We start from the raw sequence: 16,780 nt of genomic DNA on the forward strand, positions 1-16,780 counted from the left end.
CCCACGTGAGCTCTCATAGAAAGGTGATGTTCGAGGATCACCCAGAGAGACTTGACCTTCTTGAGCGTGTCGATCTTGACTTCACTGAGTTGAAAATTGCTATACCGGGCGTCTGTCTTGGAAATCCGGCTAGGTGACCTCACGATCAAGAGCTCGGTTTTAGACCTGTTCATTCTGGACCATCCAATTTTCAATACATGTGTATGCTTTGTTTATACAATCCTCGTCTAGTACATGATCACCAATCAGGGGAATGATGAATTGCATATCCTCTGCGAAGTTTATAAACCAGATATCTTCTTGTTCCAACATCGTAAAGAATGGGATGGTGAAGATGTTGTAGAAGCAAGGCGAGAGACTTGCTCCCTGTGGGACTCCGTATTCAATCAGTACCGTGGATGGTTCAGCAGTGTCCGAGCAGACACAGCTAACCCAATTCTGTAAAAAAGAGGCGACCCAACAGGAAGCTTCAGGGGAGCAATGCTGCCACTTGTTCGAGCCTGATGACCAACAACGTGTGGTCGACCAGGTCGAAAGCAGCGGAGATATCCAACAACATCAGCATGGTAGCCTCTCCCTTGTCAATATTGGACAGGAGCTTGGATTGGAGTTCCTGGAGAGCTGTTTCGGTACTGTTCCCGGCTCTGAAACCTGACTGTCGACAGTTAAGGATAGGATGACTTTCAATATGCTTAGCTATCTGTTTATACGTGACCCGGTCCAGTATCTTCATCAAAACTGCTGGGTTGCTTATGGGCCTGTATTTCAGAGGTTCCTCTTTGGGGAGGCCTGCTTTTTTCAGGAGAGGGGTCACCCATGAATGTTTGAGAACGTCCGGCAGAGAGCTCTCTCTGAAGGATGCTTTAACAAACTAAAGAATGGCATCAAGCAGAGCGGGGGGACATGTTTTAATAATGATGGCAGAGAAGGGATCGCCCTTGCAACTGGTTCTTTTGAGCTGTTTTACAACCTCCGTCAGTTCTGCCAGTCAAATGGCAGTAAATGAGAATTCGGGGATTGTGGAGCATCTAGTCAGTTCTTTGCCTATTTTGGCACTAGTATCCATCAGTGTGTTGGCCTTTTTGATAATGATGTTAGCCTTGATACCCTGGAGTTTAGCACCATGGCATTCCTCATTTGTTACTACTGTAAGACAAGGCTATTATATCATTATGGTGTGCACCTGGGAAGCTGTGGGACTGGCACAAATACATGCTGACCCACACATTGTTCTTTGATTCCATATGGCACTATCCGCACCCAAGGTTTCCACCCTCGCTTTGTAGTATAATGTATTCCTTCCTGTACCTTGCATTGCAAAGTGTGTCATTATGAAATAGGGTGGAATGGTCGTGTTCTTTTAGATCTTTTATGACCACTGGGTTTATGGTGGGTGGTCTGAGGTCAGCTACTACCACGCAATTCAAGCATCTTGGACTGGGGTAGTTGTGAGTGTCAACTCCTGGTGGGCCGGGTGGGTTTGGAGGTCTGCTTTAGGCCTGACTGTGATAAATGTGCACAGTGAGGTGCCTGGTGCTGTCTCGCGCCATTGCAGGGCACATTCCTTCTTGGTATAACAAGTATTCACAACAGTTAAGGAACAAAGAGAAGTTTCAGTGGGAAGTAGCAGCGTGGGTCGTTCTCTCATCAGCGCTTGGGCATATTCAGGTTTCTTCGTCAGGCCTGTGTTTACCGCACGGCCATGCAGGGCGAATGTTTCTTCCATAACTACAAGATGTGTGCACTAAATTTATGCATTTATATTTAATATTGTGTCCATGCAGGATTTCTTAGCACGCCGCCTGGTACATCACAAGTGTGGTTATGGGATTCGCCTCACTCTAAAGCACTGAGGTGGGTGGGAGAGGTTCATTTCCTTCCGAACGGGCTTCTAGATTCCATAATAGCACTCACCATGTCTGCAAGAGAGAGGTCAGCTGGTGGCGGGTCTTTGTCCTGCATATGTTCGGTTGATGTGGAGGCTTTTTGAGGGGGTGGAGTGTGCCCACAGTGTTTTGTTCCATTTTGTTTTTCACTGCTGGATTCTTACACTTCTCTTTGCCCATTATGGAGACCAAGTCGTACAGAGGCGAAATGGGAGGGGGCAGGTACTGAGTCTGTCTGTAACGTACAAAGTGAATAGTACTGGGTTATATTGCAGAGCATCAACTCATAGAGGAGAGAAGTATATAACTGGCTATTCTGTGCTGTAGATCCAACCAGATAGGGTCCTCAGTCATAATAAGCGCAGAACATTCTAGGGTCCTCCAACTGTGCAGCAACAACAGGTCTTTTAAAATATTTCTTGTAGGTAATTTCGGGAGGGATTGTGGGGAGCATTACATACAAAAAGGAGAACGAGGGTGGGCACCACTTAGTTACTAGATTCAAAATACAGTCACTAGTTGTGAAATATTCTAAACAATACATATAGTGTTTATGGAGCTGCTTGGTGAACAAATCCTTTGGCACCAGGATATCAACCATAAGCAATAGAAGTTCACAGTAACCTATGAACATATCAAGTGCTCTCTATTTTGCCCTACTCATGGGGTTATACGAAAATTCATATACAGATAGTTATTGTGTCGAAAAAATTATGATAATCTCTACTATTCAAACATGTCCCGCTGCTCATTATTTTGTGACTCAATTATTTATTTATTACAAAAAGGCAGTGCATTATGCCAAAGTGTTCTCATAGCCAATGCATTTAGGATTAATATCCATCTTCAGGGCTAAACACTAACACATTCACCAAACACATAATCCATTTAAATGAGAAATATACAAAAACACAGAAATGTGTATGCAATGAGGGGTAAAGGGAAAAACAAAAAAAAGAAGAGAAAAAGTACTCAAATTAGTTATAATTGAACCCATACATTGTGCATATAAAGTATCCACATAAAGTTCAGTGGTAAACAGATTTACCTTAATACATCACACGTTCTTTGGATGACTGTACAAAAGAAACAGGTAAAAGGAAGCATAAAAACACGAGTGTCTGTTTACCTAGTTACATTATAGTATACACGTTAGCAATTGAAAAAGATGTACCTTAGTCTTCTTGCGAACTTCATGGTGGTTAAATTGTCAAATTCCACTACAAAAGGGAAAAAGAACGAAAAAGATGCAGTTTCGTATAGTGTTCTGCATCAAAAAAGCACAACTATACAAGTCCCTGGGGAGTACTATATTCTTACCGGCAAGCACATGTGGGAGCCTTGGTGTGGTGTAGATCCATACTGCATGCATCGCAGCCAACTTACCTTTCTATGAGATACTGCCTGAGTGGGCAGTGTGACGTCACACGTGTACGACTGCACGCAAGTGATGACGTCACATCCGTCCGAGTCCCGTTTGTAGTAAACATACTTGAATGAATGCATACCTCTGGCAAAGTACTTCCTAGATTGCATATCATACTCTTGCCTGCTGTGTAAAGGAACTGGTGTACATCATAAGCTAAAAGACAGTGATTGAAATAAGAACTAGGACACAATACAGGTACATATTAACTCATGCACATCAGATGTCAAAAAAAGAAAACCAAAGTTTGCATTAATATATTTACAATGGTTGGTTAAGTGTTGATTCCAAAACCATCGTACACAGTTTAGACAACCTTTCCTTCAGAGCCTTCAACAGAGCCAGGGTAGTTCATTTGTTTAAATAAAATCGCCTTTTACCAGTGAATGGAACTATTGTTTAGGTGTTAACATTGCAAATAATACAATCTACCCTTTTAGTTGCTCATTTTATAATATGTAAATTTAAACCATAAATGCAACTTTAAACTGTTTGTGATATTGGTACGAATGAACTCACTTGTGTACTGTTAATAGCTCTACTTACAAAATGGCAATGCACATTTACACACTAGCTTACTATTAATAGCATTTTATACAAACGTTCAGTGCGACCGTAGGCACTTGTGTACTATAAATAGCACAATATAGAAAATGTAAATACAAATGTAAGCAGTAGCATCTAATGTCCTTACATTTATAACGTAGATGTATTTACAAAATGTTAATACAAATGTAAGGAGTAGCATTACATTTTCTTACAATCATGAGATACATGTCTGTACAGTAAACAGTACATTTTATATTGTAACGTGTCTTCATGTGTACAGGTGAAACATTAACATCAAGAATAGATAACAAGACGAGTGAAGGCAGTGTATTACGTTTTTAATACTTTTACTTTATTAAAAAATATTTCTGTGTATGCATATAAATGCATTTATTATTTAATAATATTTGATGTTTTTATGTTTATGGATGAGTTAATGTTACCATTATATTTGATTTATATATTTTGTTATGTATTGATAATGTATTTGCATGTTGTTACCTTAACATTGTATCTCGATTTTGTAGACTTTTATTAATTATTTTATAAAATAAAATTCAAATAATTTATATATATAAAATATGTATTGGGAATTAATTCATGATTTTGTTTTTTATTGTTACCCAGAGGCTTAATGAACAGATAATGGAAAGGATGAAATACTGTGGGTTATAAAAGCAGATTGCTTATGAAAAGAAATTATGAACGAGAAGTCAGAAGTGACATTGTTGTTTGGTACAGCTCAATTTCTGCATTGTTGAATGATTGATCATATTAAGACATTCATAATACTTGATTAAAACAGAAGTCAGCTAAGATAAGTTTTTTGTCTTTTAATTAAGCAATATTACCCAGGCAGGGGGGACATTACTGGGCAAGATAATGCCCCAAGACGAAGGCTTTAACGATAGCCCAGGGAATTATCTGCCCCGGTAATGCCCCCCTCTGAGGGTAATATTGCTATTAATACTCCGGCATGTTGTACCAGGGTACTTATACTGTTTTTTTTACAGTTGAGAAACAATGTGTTTGTCATTTCTCAACTTACAAAAACCTACAAAACAAGATGGCCACCATGGATCGGGGAGAAGGGAACTACACGTAGTCCCTTCTCCCTTTCCATGGCAGCCATTGCCGGGTCAGTGAAGCACTGGGAACACTAGTGGTCCCAGCGCTGGTGCCGGCGAGGGACAGAGCTACGCCAGGTAAATGGGGTGGGGGCAAGGGAGAGAAGAGATGTGAAATAGGGGGCAGGGTGGGGGGAGGGGACACAGTGGAATGTGCCCTTACATGGTATCCGGCAGGGGAAGAGGACGGCCTCCAGCTCTGTGGAGGCTTTACCATATGGTAAAGCCCCTGTTCTGAACCTCTTCATTGGCTGCGAGGTCCAAGCCACGCCCCAACCGGGTACTAATTATACATAGGTTTTTAATGCACATCAGTTAATGAGTGCAGATTTATGAATAGGCGTTCCTGTTAATTCTCCATGTGATATCCCTGTATGATGAAATACAAACCGGTACCAAATTAAAGACTGAATGTGACTGTCAGTGGATATATTTTGCCATGTAAAATGACAGGCCCAGGACTCATGAACAGTACCATACTAGAACAAATGGTAATTACTTTTATAACTACCACAGCCAACCATCACTGCAGTCAGTTACTAGAGAATATGAACAATAGCAGTGACAGTAAGGTATGGGGTTGCTACATGTTTATATTTATTGAGTTTATATTGCGCTTTAATCCAAAGCACTTTACAGTATAAAAACAAGGTACAGTAATGAAAGAAGCATATTTACAAACATGAAACAAACCAGTGATACAGTATGCAGAACAATTTACTTAAAGGGGGGGAAGAGAGGAGGGACGGGGAGGGGAGAGGAGGTAGGTAAGGAAGGTTTCAATTTTTGTTTTGAGGTCGGCAGGAGAGGTGAAGGAGGGAAGGGAGGGGGGAGCCCAATTGGCTATCAATCGGCACATCAATCGGCTACTGTTGTAAGGGCTGCATTAGAAGACCTCGAGGGTCATCCCAGTCCTGTACATGGTGCTGCATCATATGGCATTCCAACGATGTGGATGCCAACTTGGTCCCAACATTTCTCACCACACAATGCATTGAGCAGAGTGAAGGTGATGAGATGCTGTTATTCATTGTCCTGTTGTATGACAAGCTTCCATAATTTGAACTTTCTTGCTTAAACAAGTATAATTGTCCTCTTATGATCATCTAGCTGCAAGGTTGGCGGTGGCAGAGTTGGTGTTATATCTAATCATGTTTACATTTAGCATGTTCAGATATGACAGGTTGTCTTTGAAAGACCCAATTGCGATGCAAGCTAATCTCTGCTGTAGTGAGGATGCCACAGCGATGCACATTACCCTGACCTCTTCTAGGTGAGTGAATAGGCATTTATCAAATCTGGAAGAGCAACTCTGTCTTTCTTTTCGGTCTCTGTAACTCTGGCCTTGCCTTCTTCCTTCTCCTCTTTGATATCATGGGTTTACAAAAGCACATGTTGTGACATGGTCTCGGATGTGCCACTTTTATCTTGGTCATCATCATTGATATACTAATACTGATCAGTGGGTGTAGGTGTTGGTGGAGAGGGAGACTAGGAAAATCCACTACCCTGTACCACTGCCCTATGTGATCTTTTCTGCAAACCAATAGGTACCATATGCAACTGATCCTTCTGCCCAAGCTACAATAGACTCTACCTCTGCTGCATGCCTCCCTAACTGCTCACACTTTTAGGTGCTCTGAGCATGTTGATACTCAAAATGAATACTTCTCCTAGGTCACAAGAATATACCATGTGTGTTGCACTCTCTGTTGCAGCTACTCGTTGCATTCTTCTGCCTCCAAATAAGGACAAGCCTTTGTTTATACAATCAACACATCCTTCATCAGGTGGCAAAAAGATGCACACGGATTTATAGCCACTGAATGCAAACTCCCGCTTTTCTCACATCAATGTTGTGATGTCCTTCTCGCTGTGACAAGAATTGACATATGCATGTGTGTCATGCAAAGTGGTCACCGGAATTCTATCCATCCTAGTAATAAAAATATGCTCCTGCCTACCAAGAATTATAACACTTTTTCTTTGCAACTAGTATTTTGTCTGGCCACCAAAAGATGACACACTAAGTTACAGTGACGAAATACACTCCTGTACCCCCAAAGAATGCAACGTTTTTTTCTGTGCAGACAAGGACGATGCACTCACTCCACTTTCCTACTACCAAAGATGTATATTTCTACACAAGCAATGTGTATTTGGTCTGGCCTCTAAAAGATGGCACACTGATTAACAGCTACTGAATGCAGTCTCATGCCTGCCTCCAAACTATTCTGTGTTATTCATCTCACAATGACAAGTAACATCATGTGTGTTTATGTCATTGAACATGATCAATGGGACATAGTACAGTCAGCAGTAGTGGCAAATAGATTACTTACCTGCTTGGAGTTTTCTGTCTCCTTCAGCGAAATCCTATTGATCTATTTTAATGTTCTACCTGTCAACCAACTAAATCCTATTCATTTTCTACCTTTCCCTCAACTAAAGCCTATTTTCTCTACTGTTCTAGCTAACAAACCCATGCCTAACAACACTAAGCCCAAAATTGATCCACATGTGTTGCATTTCTACAATTTAACCAGAAAGATCCAAAACAGACCCAAAACACTATGCCAAAACCACTAATAATGGAGGGAGCTGCTTGGATCTCGTAAACAGCCAATATTCTGGTGTTTCGGATTATGGGAGAACAGATTCACCCAGGCTTTTGTCACTTCACATTGGTAGCATTGAAAGGATTAGTATAGAAAGCCGTGGAATGCAAGTAGCATGCGATTTAGGAATGTGTCATTGCTAGGAGGGGACTGAGGGGGCTATGGCCCCCGGTCTTTTGGCTGCAGCTCAGAGGCTACAACCAAAAGGCCAGTGAAGCCCAAATCTTTTCCAGAGCCAGCAACACCCCTGATAATGTGCAGTCATGGAGAGGCCCACCCATGCATCACTTTTAAAGGGGTTAGAGTGCCAGTGGAGCGTATCTATTTCGAAACCTGATAGTAATACTGTTAAAATGCATAGATAACTTCAAATACATATACGGTGATGCAAGTTATGATATTGCACTGGACACAAATAAATGCAAGGAACTAGACACAGTGGAGTAGTTGAAACAAGACAACAACTTGATCACACTTTATCGTGGAGGGGAATCATTTGGGTTTATTCAAATGTTAAATATGGATTCTGAGTTAATTTTGTGAAAAGGAATCAGAAATATGTTTTTAGGACAATCATTTCATTTAGAATCATATTCCCACCAAGAGACTGTCAATGTATTTTATGTATTTGTAGCCTTTATATTATACAGTTTTATATTGCTTAGATGTTTTTCAAATTGTATTTTCAAATGGAAATATGGCACAACCTTGTGGGATGTATTGACCCACTCCACTATGCTATGCGGCATCACCTTGGTAGTATGGTGCAAGGAACTGCAACAATGACGGCAAAACTCTTGTGCGTGCCAAACACCTACAAAAAAACAAACAAAAACCGCGTCCTTCAGCACACAAAAAAATGGATGTACAACTTGCCCCCCCATGGTGCATGTGCGTGGAATAGAGCACACACTGCAGAAAATGAACCAGTGGGCTCCAGGACCAGCAAACAGAGTGCAGAGTGAGAAGCAGTGCTTTGCAAATGAAACTTCAAAAGGTGCCTATAATGACATTTGCTTTGTGCTAAAAACTCCAAAATGCCTATAACACAACACTTCTTAAAGGCATGGTCCAGTAAAAAATGTTATTGTCCCTACGGGTCGGCCATGTTTTTTTAAGCCTAAGTGGCTCGATTTTAGAAAACTTTCCTATGGACCTTACCCGAGTTTTCGTCCATTAAACGCACGCGAAAACAGGCACCAGGGAGCCGCCATTTTGTGATAATCCTATCAATTGCCACATCGCCCTGGCTGACCTGCTTCTGCGGCACTAAATCAAATCCCCTGCCCCTGAGCCTGACATTATCAAAACATTCATATTCCCCGCCTCTCTCCGTGACGTTACTGTGCTGCATAGGCAAAGGCGCCCAGTCGTCTTCTACGCGACTCCACACAGAACCCGGGAACCAACACAGACCATCTCACAACACAGCGCGCCACAATTCGGAATATGAAACTGTACTTTAAAATCAAACAGCAACACGGTACATTTGGTAAAGTACATTTATTTGATATTAAATGTTTAGAGAATATTCAGCAATTGCCATATGAACTCTGAAAGCCATTTATTTTCTTTTATCTGTATCCGCAAATCCGTCTAAGTTTATATTGAGTCACATGCTGTTCCTTTATGGTACACAGGGTGTTGCTTTTCGTTAAAAGAAGCACTTTGGAAGCACAGTGAACCGCAAGGCTGTTCCATCAACTAGGCACTAGTCCACCGTAAAGGTTGATATGTTTCTTCTAGCCACTAGTATAGCGTAAGGGCATGTGGGCCCTTGGCGATCGTCCCATAATATGGTTAACGTGCTCCAGTTGTTCACATGAAGCTGCAGGTGTCTATTGAAGAATCCGTCTGCCGGTGTCTCAAACCGATGAAAGTAGCAGAACGGGATGAAATACCTGTTATGAAAACAAAAAAATTATTTTATTTATTATGGCCGATCAGAAAATATTTGCTTGCAAGGATAGTTCCATGGAGTATGTTCGGCTCTAAAATCAATGCGAAAAGTAACGAAATAAATCGAGGCCAACACACAATGAGAAACGACAGTTAGTCTACATGCGTGTGGAATGATATGATATATGATATGGCATTTGTAATGCGCCTATACACAAGTGTTTCAAGGCGCGACGAGGCAGGGGGGGAACAAGGGCAGACAGACAACAATCCTACTAGGCCAGGTGTCTTTCAGATCGCGCAAGGGGAACGGGAGAGGGGGGTAAAAGTGCTGTACATGGTTAGTAGAATACAAGATAAATAATAGGGCCAGCTGGTGGCAAGTGCAAGGTAAATGCTGGGAGAAGGGGCTGAAGGATACACAGACAGTCCCGTAGTGCAGGTAGGCAGTGCAGGGAAAAGTGGCTGGGCCAAGGACCGAGATCAGTGAGATCTGTGGACCTGCATGCCCATGTGCCCAATACAAACACGTTTTCCTTGCTTTTCCTAGCTCTTCATTCATTCATTTATTCATGCATCCATTCATTAATTCTTCATTCCGGTATAAAAGCGTCTAAAGATTTACTCACATTATATTTTAAATTTCCATTGTGTCTCTGCGTAATGCAGTCTGTAAATCTGACCGTGTTCTTGACAACAATTTTTCGTATACTGAACTAAAATGAAACTCGGTCTAGTTTCTGAATTTTCTGCCTTATTGTCTGTTACGTTATTGCGCACTCCCTTCAAATGAAGTTCTTTTGGCATGGTCCCTGTCTCAAGGTCAAAAAACAATAGACCCTTATACTTCCAGTGCGACTTGTGGGCCTCTTCTGGGCGCGAGCTGAAAATCAAAGCCGCTGTCCTTCGCATTCTTTATTTGCAACATCCCGTAGTAAAGGCATCTGTGAGAACTTGAAGTTCAGAATCCCTCTATGTAGTGCGCCACAATGTGCAAATGCGAACTGGGTTCTCTCCCAAATGCCACGGCCCGCTTGGCGCGTTATAAGGCCCCCCCCAAATTTGTCCCCGTTGTCTGCGAGCTTTGCAGCCCCAAAGAATCATAACTATGGAGACATTTAATTTTTGGCAGAAGGTCAGGGAAAGTATAAAGTAACACAGGAGTTGAGTTAAAAGTGAGATTTATTGTTTGTTTGTTTGTTTTATTATTTGCAATATGCAAGCCTCCCCTCCGTTAACAGTGCGCAACAGTGCGCAGCATTTGCATTTACATGAGATGAGACATGAGAAAAATATATAAATACACATATATGAGGTGAATAAAGAGAATTCAAAGATGACACCCAGCTTGTTCGCCACCCATGATGGTGAAGGTAGGGGTTAGGGTTACAGGTACACTGTACAATAACATTTATTTACAAAAAGGCAATCGTATTGCAATTATTTAAACCGGGATTTGTACTTCACAACCAGCTGTGCTTCTGGTGTACATGGCACAGTTGCAATGTTCGGTGGCAATGGATCACTGCTCTGCACAGAAACGTCCAAAATTGCATACCTGTGCTTCTCTAACACAGCAACAATAAGGCCTTTCACAAAGTCGAACTGCATTTCATCATAGACTGGTTTGATCACCCATTGCTTACTTCGTTTTGAAAACACCTTAGTGTAGTGAGGCATCCTTACTTTACCCCTAGTCCTAGATTGTTCACATTCAGTTGAGCTCCACCAAAGATGGTTGGTGATAGACTGGGACCACTGCAAAATACTTTCAAAACCTTTTTTTTTCCTGCAGACGAGATTTTCTTACTGATTGATTTAGCAAGATGTCATACGTCAAATTGATGATTAATAAGCGGGAACTGCTCTCTCATTGTCTTGGCAATTGAAACGTGTCTGTCCGTGGCTATGAGGTCGATGTGCATTCCCCTTGATTGTAGATATTCCACTGATTTTATAAATCCTAGTTTCTCCATGGCCACTGAGGATGTACATTGTGTTGCCTGCACGACCACCAAACTCACAATTTTCTTACTGTCCATGTCCTGAAAGTGGTAGGTGCAGTACTTGGCAGAAAATCCAGGGCTGTCGCACTGTCCATCGCCGGCTAGCCTGAAACGTTTCCCTTCGAATGTACTTGCTAGAGACAATTGTTCAATTTTCCAAGCATCACTAATGGCCGGAAACAGATAATCACGTTGGTATATGTAGTACAGCGATTTAGAAATTAAATGGAGTCCCACAAACTGAAAGAAAGCCTCTAACTTTCTAAAACTGGAGCCACTAAAAAGTGATGCAGCTGCACACAGTAGATTGCCTGCTGGCATTTTCCCCAGCATCGTTTGTGCAGACCATGAGAACCTATGATTTAATCGACAGGCGGCATTTATTTTGACGTTACTGCCTTTTATTTGACGAGTTACATTAATCAATGGCTTCCCACATACTTTCCCTCTAACTGAATGCCCACATTTCAGCATACTTATAGTTTCCATCAAATAACTGTCGAATACAATGTATTTGCTCTCTTTCATTAGACTGTCATCCTGCGTCAACGTTGTTTCGGCCTGTGACATTGCGGAGATTTCAATACATTGGAAAGTAATATCGCTGCTATCAAGTTCTGATGCGTCTATGGATGCTGCGGCTGGTTCATTCTCTGTCATTTCGACATCTGCTACTTCAACATTGATGGGAGAACACAACAATGTCGACATGTTTTTGGGTGGCAATTTTTTGGCGGGTGTAGATTGTGTGAATTGATCTGCAACTACTTCAGAGCTATCTTCAATACATTCAATATCATCTTCTTGTGGTGGTGCGGTCGCACTGTAGCAATGGTCCAATGCAACGTTGCTGTATTCTCCAAACACAGTTAATTCATGTTCTGGCCATTGGACATGAGCATCTCGAGCCTGAACACGCCTCACCTCGATTAATAGTTCCTCTATATTGTACATGGTCTGGCAAGCAACATCTCTCATTCGCTTCACTGTCTGTGTATGTAGAGTTCTGACACCCACGGGTAACTAGAGGAGAGATTGGAAAAGGGATGTTCAGTTTAAACACAAGATAAAGTGTAGTCCAATTGACTGGAAAAAAACATAAAATAGTCCCCAGCACAAACATTTTTTTAAAGTTATGAACTGTTTGTAATGAACCTTTTTTTGTTTTTTTTTCTTTGCAACTTTTTTGACTCGTCCTTCAACATCTGCATGCTGTAGCTCCGATTCGTTTCTGCATGTCCTCCCTTCCTCTTGCGCTGCAACGACTATATTTTCTGTATCCGCATAGACAGCACGGAATGAGGCTCCATCGTCTCCCTGAAACATAGTACTTTCATTACTATGTATCAAAATATTGTTAGCATAAAACACACGTGAGGACGAACAAACAGGTACATCTCAATAGCCAAACACGATTTAAACATTGTGTGCAACAATCAAACGACAAGTATTCGACCAGTGATGATCTATTTCGATGGAACTGTCAGTATCCATACCTCTGGCTCTGCATGGACTGCCATGAATGGTTGTATTGGAGAGGAGGCATCAGCATCTCCCTGAAACATAGTACTTGCAGTAAATGAGAATTCGGGGATTGTGGAGCATCTAGTCAGTTCTTTGCCTATTTTGGCACTAGTATCCATCAGTGTGTTTGGCCTTTTTGATAATGATGTTAGCCTTGATACCCTGGAGTTCAGCACCCATGGCATTCCTCATTTGTTACTACTGTAAGACAAGGCTATTATATCATTACGGTGTGCACCTGGGAAGCTGTGGGACTGGCACAAATACATGCTGACCCACACATTGTTCTCTGATTCCATATGGCACTATCCGCACCCAAGGTTTCCACCCTCGCTTTGTACTATAATGTATTCCTTCCTGTACCTTGCATTACAAAGTGTGTCATTATGAAATAGGGTGGAATGGTCGTGTTCTTTTAGATCTTTTATGACCACTGGGTTTATGGTGGGTGGTCTGAGGTCAGCTACTACCACGCAATTCAAGCATCTTGGACTGGGGCAGTTGTGAGTGTCAACTCCTGGTGGGCCGGGTGGGGTTGGAGGTCTGCTTTAGGCCTGACTGTGATAAATGTGCACAGTGAGGTGCCTGGTGCTGTCTCGCGCCATTGCAGGGCACATTCCTTCTTGGGATAACAAGTATTCACAACAGTTAAGGAACAAAGAGAAGTTTCAGTGGGAAGTAGCAGCGTGGGTCGTTCTCTCATCAGCGCTTGGGCATATTCAGGTTTCTTCGTCAGGCCTGTGTTTACCGCACGGCCATGCAGGGCGAATGTTTCTTCCATAACTACAAGATGTGTGCACTAAATTTATGCATTTATATTTAATATTGTGTCCATGCAGGATTTCTTAGCACGCCGCCTGGTACATCACAAGTGTGGTTATGGGATTCGCCTCACTCTAAAGCACTGAGGGGGGTGGGAGAGGTTCATTTCCTTCCGAACAGCTTCTAGATTCCATAATAGCACGCACCATGTCTGCAAGGGAGAGGTCAGCTGGTGGCGGGTTTTTGTCCTGCATATGTTCGGTTGATGTGGAGGCTTTTTGAGGGGGTGGAGTGTGCCCACAGTGTTTTGTTCCATTTTGTTTTTCACTGCCGGATTCTTACACTTCTCTTTGCCCATTATGGAGACCAAGTCGTACAGAGGCGAAATGGGAGGGGGCAGGTACTGAGTCTGTCTGTAACGTACAAAGTGAATAGTACTGGGTTATATTGCAGAGCATCAACTCATAGAGGAGAGAAGTATATAACTGGCTATTCTGTGCTGTAGATCCAACCAGATAGGGTCCTCAGTCATAATAAGCGCAGAACATTCTAGGGTCCTCCAACGGTGCAGCAACAACAGGCCTTCTAAAATATTTCTTGTAGGTAATTTCGGGAGGGATTGTGGGGAGCATTACATACAAAAAGGAGAACGAGGGTGGGCACCACTTAGTTACTAGATTCAAAATACAGTCAATAGTTCTGAAATATTCTAAACAATACATATGGTGTTTATGGAGCTGCTTGGTGAACAAATCCTTTGGCACCAGGATATCAACCACAAGCAATAGAAGTTCACAGTAACCTATGAACATATCAAGTGCTCTCTATTTTGCCCTACTCATGGGGTTATTCGAAAATTCATATACAGATAGTTATTGTGTCGAAAAAATTATGATAATCTCTACTATTCAAACATGTCCCACTGCTCATTATTTTGTGACTCAATTATTTATTTATTACAAAAAGGCAGTGCATTATGCCAAAGTGTTCTCATAGCCAATGCATTTAGGATTAATATCCATCTTCAGGGCTAAACACTAACATATTCATCAAACACATAATTCCATTTAAATGAGAAATATACAAAAACACAGAAATGTGTATGCAATGAGGGGTAAAGGGAAAAACAAAAAAAGAGAAGAGAAAAAGCACTCAAATTAGTTATAATTGAACCCATACATTGTGCATATAAAGTATCCACATAAAGTTCCGTGGTAAACAGATTTACCTTAATACATCAAACGTTCTTTGGATGACTCTACAAAAGAAACAGGTAAAAGGAAGCATGAAAACACATGAGTGTCTGTTTACCTAGTTACATTATGGTAGACACGTTAGCAATTGAAAAAGATGTACCTTAGTCTTCTTGCGAACTTCATGGTGGTTAAATTGTCAAATTCCACTACAAAAGGGAAAAAGAACGAAAAAGACGCAGTTTCGTATAGTGTTCTGCATCAAAAAAGCACAACTATACAAGTCCCTGGGGAGTACTATATTCTTACCGGCAAGCACATGTGGGAGCCTTGGTGTGGTGTAGATCCATACCGCATGCATCGCAGCCAACTTACCTATCTATGAGATACTGCCTGAGTGGGCAGTGTGACGTCACACGTTTACGACTGCACGCAAGTGATGACGTCACATCCGTCCGAGTCCCGTTTGTAGTAAACATACTTGAATGAATGCATACCTCTGGCAAAGTACTTCCTAGATTGCATATCATACTCTTGCCTGCTGTGTAAAGGAACTGGTGTACATCATAAGCTAAAAGACAGTGATTGAAATAAGAACTAGGACACAATACAGGTACATATTAACTCATGCACATCAGATGTCAAAAAAAGAAAACCAAAGTTTGCATTAATATATTTACAATGGTTGGTTAAGTGTTGATTCCAAAACCATCGTACACAGTTTAGACAACCTTTCCTTCAGAGCCTTCAACAGAGCCAGGGTAGTTCATTTGTTTAAATTAAATCGCCTTTTACCAGTGAATGGAACTATTGTTTAGGTGTTAACATTGCAAATAATACAATCTACCCTTTTAGTTGCTCATTTTATAATATGTAAATTTAAACCATAAATGCAACTTTAAACTGTTTGTGATATTGGTACGAATGAACTCACTTGTGTACTGTTAATAGCTCTACTTACAAAATGGCAATGCACATTTACACACTAGCTTACTATTAATAGCATTTTATACAAACGTTCAGTGCGACCGTAGGCACTTGTGTACTATAAATAGCACAATATAGAAAATGTAAATACAAATGTAAGCAGTAGCATCTAATGTCCTTACATTTATAACGTAGATGTATTTACAAAATGTTAATACAAATGTAAGGAGTAGCATTACATTTTCTTACAATCATGAGATACATGTCTGTACAGTAAACAGTACATTTTATATTGTAACGTGTCTTCATGTGTACAGGTGAAACATTAACATCAAGAATAGATAACAAGACGAGTGAAGGCAGTGTATTACGTTTTTAATACTTTTACTTTATTAAAAAATATTTCTGTGTATGCATATAAATGCATTTATTATTTAATAATATTTGATGTTTTTATGTTTATGGATGAGTTAATGATACCATTATATTTGATTTATATATTTTGTTATGTATTGATAATGTATTTGCATGTTGTTACCTTAACATTGTATCTCGATTTTGTAGACTTTTATTGGTTTAACAATAATTATTTTATAAAATAAAATTCAAATAATTTATATATATAAAATATGTATTGGGAATTAATTCATGATTTTGTTTTTTATTGTTACCCAGAGGCTTAATGAACAGCTAATGGAAAGGATGAAATACTGTGGGTTATAAAAGCAGATCGCTTACGAAAAGAAATTATGAACGAGAAGTCAGAAGTGACATTGTTGTTTGGTACAGCTCAATTACTGCATTGTTGAATGATTGATCATATTAAGACATTCATAATACTTGATTAAAACAGAAGTCAGCTA

The sequence above is a fragment of the Ambystoma mexicanum genome, chromosome 6q (genome assembly GCF_040938575.1).
Source record: "Ambystoma mexicanum isolate Mex_15411 chromosome 6q, UKY_AmexF1_1, whole genome shotgun sequence".
NCBI classification, from domain to species: Eukaryota; Metazoa; Chordata; class Amphibia; order Caudata; family Ambystomatidae; genus Ambystoma; species Ambystoma mexicanum.